The sequence below is a fragment of the Capsicum annuum genome, chromosome 3 (assembly GCF_002878395.1).
Source record: "Capsicum annuum cultivar UCD-10X-F1 chromosome 3, UCD10Xv1.1, whole genome shotgun sequence".
NCBI lineage: Eukaryota > Viridiplantae > Streptophyta > Magnoliopsida > Solanales > Solanaceae > Capsicum > Capsicum annuum.
In genome coordinates, this window is record NC_061113.1 from 223,745,173 (window position 1) to 223,752,106 (window position 6,934).

Sequence of the window (6,934 nt, forward strand, 5' to 3'; positions counted from 1 at the left end):
ACATTTGGTGCCGGCGCCTGAAGAGTGATGATCTTCTGGTCAATCAAGTCCTGGATCTTGTGTTTCAGATTGATGCAATCTTCAGTATTATGCCCGGGAGCTCATGAATAATAAGTACAGACTTGATCAGCATGAAAGAATCGAGAATTGAGATTGATATTCTTTGGTGGAATAGGCTATAAATAACCGACCTTCATTAATCTTCCAAAGAGATTGGTACGACTTTCAGCCAATAAAGTGAATTTTCTAGGAGGCTTCTTCTCGAGGCTTACACGTGGGTGGTTATACTGATTTTGATTAGCAGGAGGAGGTACTTGATGATAGTTTGGACGCGCTTGGACATTTATTTGATTGTTTAGAAGAATAGATTGAACATGAGATTGATAATTTGGCTGCGGAATTTGGCACTAGGGTAAAATATTTGAAACTGGAGCTTGATATTGGGGATGGGCATAGAATACAAGTTGAAAATTTGGTGACGGTGGTGAGGAGAGAATATTCCTAGCCTTGAATTTCCTCTTCAATTTATCAACAAAATCAGTAGAGACCGCAGTCACATCCTCTCTTTTCTTCTTTGAGAATGCAGAAGATTCAGATGATGTTGGGGTTTTGGCAATTTTTCTTATTTGGATGCCTTCCTCTAATGATTCCCCAATCATTACTAAATCTGCGAAAGTTGCTTGGACCGCATATACCAACCTGGTATAATATTCTCCCTCCTGAGCACGAGAGAACACAAACATCATTTCTTCCTCAGACATGGGAGGTTGTACTTTGGCAGCTTCTTTTCTCCAACGGAAGGCATAGTCTCAGAAATACCCATCATTCCTCTGTTTGATCCGATCTAATAAATATCGGTCAGGGACTATTTCAATGTTGAATGCAAACCTATTAAGGAAACATTTGTCCAATGCACTCTAACTAGTCCATTTTTTCAGTTCTTGAGACGTGAACCAATCTAAGGCTTCGCCACTTAAGCTTCGGCTGAATAAGCGCATCAATAATGCCTCATTTTTCCCTACTCCCACCATTTGATCACAATACCTTCTCAGATAGGCCATTGGATTTCCAGTGCCATCAAACACTTCAAATTTACGGACCTTATACCCTTCTGGTAGATCTACTCCAAGGTGAACACATAAATTATCGTAACCTAACCCATCGTTGTTCCCCGCACTATAAGATTCCTTGATCCTCATGATCTCTTCATTCATAGCTAGTAAATTCATTTCATGCTCGGTCCTCCACTCTTTCTCCTTCTCCTCGTAATGGTCCACCTCGGGATTAGGAAGGGAATTATAGATGTCAGGGGATATGATGACATAAGAAGGATTTGGAAAGGCGACTTGATTTTAGGGTTGAAAAGAAGTTGGTTGGTGGGTGGGGAGAACATTTCAGAAACTGGAAAAGTTTTGTGGAATTTGAGAGTACCTTGGTGGGATATGAGAGGGATTCTGCGGATTCAGAAATGAAGTATATGAGTTCGGAGATAGATTTGGCAGATTTGGTAGATCTGGGGACGGATTTTGTGGATTTACCAAAAGGTTCTGGGGATTTGGAAATGAATTTTGTAGATTCGAAGAAGGATTTTATGGGGCGAGGGTTGGATTTTATGGATGGTAAGCATCTGGGTTATTTTAACGATTGGTATTTTGGACAAGTGAAGGGGCAGAGACAGACGATATGTTATTTGGCTGATCCTCAAGAATAGGCATACTGAGGGGAGAGATTTGGAGTGGAGACCCGTGTCCTCCTGGAGAGGGAGCATTGACAGTGATGACTAGGTTAGCCAAATCTCGAGTACGATTTATTTCCTCCTGAAGCATTTCTAGCTTTCTTGCGAGTTCCGCAATCATCTCACTCTATTCTGCTATTACAATGTCCCTGATGGTCAGTGTATTTTCTTCGTCATTTCCAGTAATTATTGAATGATGGTTAGAGGATGGGATTTTGTGTGCTTTTGACCGGGTGAAGTAAGGATGTTCTGCCAGCTTATTTCAACACGGAGTAGTTTTTTATTATCTGTAAAGTAAAACAACTCAAAGGAAAATGTGTTAGTTTTCACATGTGATAAGCAATGAAAAATACTTGACAAGAAATAGCCACGTAGAGTTGTTTGTATCATAACCAAATCCATCTATATGAGCATAGCGGATAAACTTGTCTTTGATCCAAACAAATGCACATAAACACATAAGACAATTATATCACATAAGAACATTATAATAGTATGTATCCTAACTGGGATGACCCTTTTGAGCCAAGGGTTTGGGCCTAACAATTTTTGAAGAAAAATATATGCTTGCTTAAGGTCAATCCATTATCCCCCAACTTTTATAGATACTAAAAGGGCATAAATACCTACAAAAGATAACAAAAGAGGGATACGATCTTTAGGAAAAGGGAAATAACATGAAAGAAGACACGTTCCCACATAAGGGAAAGAAAATACTAACTCCTGGGGGCTTCTTCTATCAGCCTTCGCCTTATTAGCTTCGTCCACTTCTTATATTGGGTACATCCATTGACGTTCAAAATGTGCCTTAGATGCAACCTCCCAAATCGATCAATTTCTTGCTCAACTTGCTTCAATTCTTCTTACGAAAGTAAGCAAATCAAGTTTTTTCCCAACCCCCAAAGGATAATGGATTGAATTAGACAGGCATATATTTTCTTCAACACATAAATATGGTTCGTCTATAATTGACTCAGGGTCAATAGACGCAGGTAAGGTGTTCTAATGGATCCAATACCCCGCTCGGGTATTGGGTCGTCCTAGACTCATGCCTAAAATAGGGTTTTGGTTTCATTCTATCCTAGGTGTCTAGAGTGGGTTTGAACACTGGTTCTCAAGCGGACAACTTGAGTTTGAAAATACGAACAACCATCAAACGACTCACGTGCTAATAAGTTGTTCATATTTCCAACACATTATTGGAATTGAACAATATGGGTCAGGACATCCACGAAACCCCAAAACAGTTTAAATAAGCAGGAATATGCCATGAAATGCAATAGTTAAACTTTACAGAATTGAAACATATAAACACAAAACAGTTAATCAAAATACGAAATCAAATATTTTATTAGAACCTAGTTAAAAATCCCCAGCAGAGTCACCATTTCTGTTTTGCGAAAATTTTGACTTTTGAAAGAGAGTCGCTACTTAATTTGAAAAGGAATTAAGAAACCTTTAGAGAGTTACTTCAAACGATTCAAAATAGGAAAATCATTTTAAGTTAGAGATTCTAGGTAAGTGGTTCCTATAAACATTTTAGGAAGGTGTTAGGCACCTAAAACGTCCGCTAACTTGCGGTTATTCAGACTGTTTGAAAAATCGTCTTTGATTAACTTTGAAATAAAAATTATTTGTTGAAAAGAAGGCAATTTTAGAAATATTTTGGTGTTTATGCAAAATCAATTTTTAGCGACTTGACTAAGGAATTAACTAGGTTCGCAAAACATATAAGCCAAACAAGCATAAAGAAGAGGGGGAAGGGGAGGAAGTAAGAAACTTAGGCCATTGGCCCAAATCAACGAGACCTGTCCAGTCTAATTGGGCTTTAGACCAATTTCACTTGTCCTAGTCTAGTTTTCGAGCCTTTGACTCGAATCTTGCTCCACCTGTATTAAATACAACTTTGGCTTCGTGGCCCGAATGAATGAAATAAAAAAATAAGACAACAAACAAATAAATAATGACAACAAATTAATAAGCAGAAAGGAGGCTCGAGCTTCGTCGTCGCTTCAAAAATAAGCTTTTTAGTCCATTCTTCTTGCGTCTGTATGCCATGAGATCAATGTTGGGCTTTTCTAGAAATTGACTCGATGGAAAAATTGCAATCGAGAGTTCATAGCGAACTCAGACACAACGCATTCACATGTATCAAAAATAAAGAGAAAAGGATTAATATTTTTTTAACAGATTTGCTCATAGTAAACATATTATAATCAAACTACAAATGATGCTCATTTAGAAGACTTATACCCAAGGCAGTTCAAAAGAGAACCTGGGAGAATCCATTTTCACATTTAGGAGAGTAAGTGTTGGTCAGGACGTAGAACTAACTTGTTAAAATGCAGGCATGGGCAATGATGTTGAACTGATGAGAATGGATTTAGTAGTAAGTCTTTTCAAATTACTATCTCCAACTGGCATAGAAAATAATTTGTGTTGGATATATCTTCAAAGGGACAACTTTTATTCATCTTGACAGTCACTGATCTAGAAATAGTTAGAAAGATTCTCCGGACATTTAAAGATCAAGGCTTTTGTAATTCCTTGGTTTAAGGGTAATCCTACCAATTTGTCATCACACAAGACTTTTGTTTAGACAAATGATCAACGTCAAGGCAATTAGCTACTAGAGAACAAAGAGATATTCCAATTGAACACAAAGTAACCATTTAAATCTACTATAACTAAGCGGGTAGGCAGAATGTATTTACTAAATCAGAGTAAAGTCTATAGATATAAATGAACTTGCCAAACTCGAGACTACACCTACGATGGTCTAAGGATAGATGAACCAAGAAGGACAACAAAAGTACTATGAAAATAATATGACTATTCGGAAAAGACCATTTAAATGAGCAATAGCTAAATTAGTACGCACAAATACCAAGTAGTCAGTCAAGAGAATGGTATAAACCAAGTTCAAGAGAGAATCTACAAACTACATGGATTTTTTGACCTCAACGATAACAAACGATGAGAAAATTTTACAATTTTTTTGATAGAAACAACACTCAGCGACGGAACCCCTTTTACCCACCCCTATTTTTAGCAAAATATGCACATTGTCACTACATGTTTATGCATACAACTTCAGCTAAACATGTGCAACGACACAATACATGTACACAGTAATACGTAATAGATACACAGACACAAAAAGGGAAGGAAAACGGGAAGGAACGAGGGAGTCGAAAACAAAACAGTAATAGAACAGTGAACTCGAGAGAACGCAAGTAGTATCAACATCACAATCAAATACCAGGATTCGATTACTAAACTACATCCTTATAATAACAACAAGAGGGGAAATAAAAAAGAAGAATACACAATGAAGGAAAAACAAAATGAAAGACGTTCACCTTTTATGGATGTCACACCCCTTTTTCACTCAAGGGTCGAGTCGAGGAGTTTTTCGATTAAAGTGACGTTATTGAATAGGGATTAAATTATTTACAGAGTCTCCACTTGGAATTGAGTTTTGGTGTTCCAAGTCACCTTTTTTGAATCCCTAATCAAAAGAAAATGACTCTTATTTGGTCTGCGAAAATAGAAAATGGGTAAGGAATTCTGTTGACCGAGGGGAAGTGTGAGGCACCCCTCGAGTCCCGTGGTTCTAGCACGGTCGCTTTTATTAACTTATCTTGACTGAAACTATTTATTAAATTATGTTAAGGCCTAAGTTCGCTTATTTTTTTTAATATCTAAAATCTGTCCAAAACTGTCGTATCAATTTAATGAAAAATTATTTTTAGAAAAATATTTGTTGAGGTGCATTATTGCATCCTTAAATTTTAAAATGTCTCAAAAGATGCGTACATCGCATTCTTAATTGAGACGAATATTTTTAATCATGTATAAAATTTATCTAATATTTGAAAACTTTGACATTTATCAATTCAAAGTACTACTTAACCTTAATAATAAACTTAAACAATTTTCATTTAAAGCGATAAATTAATTTAACAAATCATTATTAGGCCTTGTCAATGACAATGACGTAAAAATACAATAAAATAAAATAAAAAATAATATAAATACACAAATTAACCATTAACTATATTATACTAATATTTATTATGACTCTCAAAAATTTAATCACTTTAAATTCATATAAGAATCAAGTCATATATTATGAAACAAATCAAAATCACAAAATTATCGAAATCTAACTCAAAAGACAAAATCGTGATGAAAATATTAAAGGAGCGTTTAGCGCACTTCAAGAAAATAAATCGTAAATTAGACAAATACACTTATTATTAAGATAATTAAATAATAATAATTTTTTAGTGTTAAGAAAATTTCAAAAGATAATTAATTTATATAAATTGGACAGAGTGATAAAAAAAAAAATCTAATCAATCCAACTAATTGATGAGCAGATTTCATTAATTAATGATCACAAATTACTTAACAAAAGAAAGTCAACTTTATGCTAATTTTTTATAATCTATATGTTAACCAATAAAAGCCATTGTTTTAAATTTTCATATGCTCGCGGATATCGACTTGGTTTCACATCGTAAAAATCATTCTCTAACGTCGTAACTTTGTGAAGAAAAAGTATTTAAAGAATCATGATTTGAAATCAATTTTTTTAAAAAAAGATTAGTGTTATTAACATTGTTTTTTTTTTTTTTTTGCGAGTTTCAATGGAACAAAAAAAAAACAATAGCAATAAGTTTCTCGGTGGCGCGAATTTGGCCAGATTTGGAAACGTTCTGACGTCGGGTTCATAGTGGCGTTTGGACGCCTGTTAATGGTGTTTCTCCAGCGAGTTGGTTCGTCGGTGAATGCCGGCAAAGGGGGAAAATAAAAAGAGGGAACAGGGCGGAAGAGTCTTTCTTTCTTGCCGGAGTTTTCTTTTCCGATCTCTTCCCCTTCATTCTCAGTTATTTACTCTATACCCCCATAAGAATGTGTGAATATTAAGCGTGAATAGCCATGGAGGATTTTTCTTCCTCACTGTTTTTGCGGGTGTGTGTTGTGCGTCTATATTTTCTTAATTCAATACAATACATAAATATTATCACATATTAAACTATGAAATCATCAACATAATTATGAACAGAATCTGATTCACTAAAAATTTCATACAATAAATAATACAAAATATGAAATAGAACCTGATGATGAATTAAAATAGAAATTCAAACGTCGTTATCGGAAACTCGAATAGAAATTTGTTTCGACACT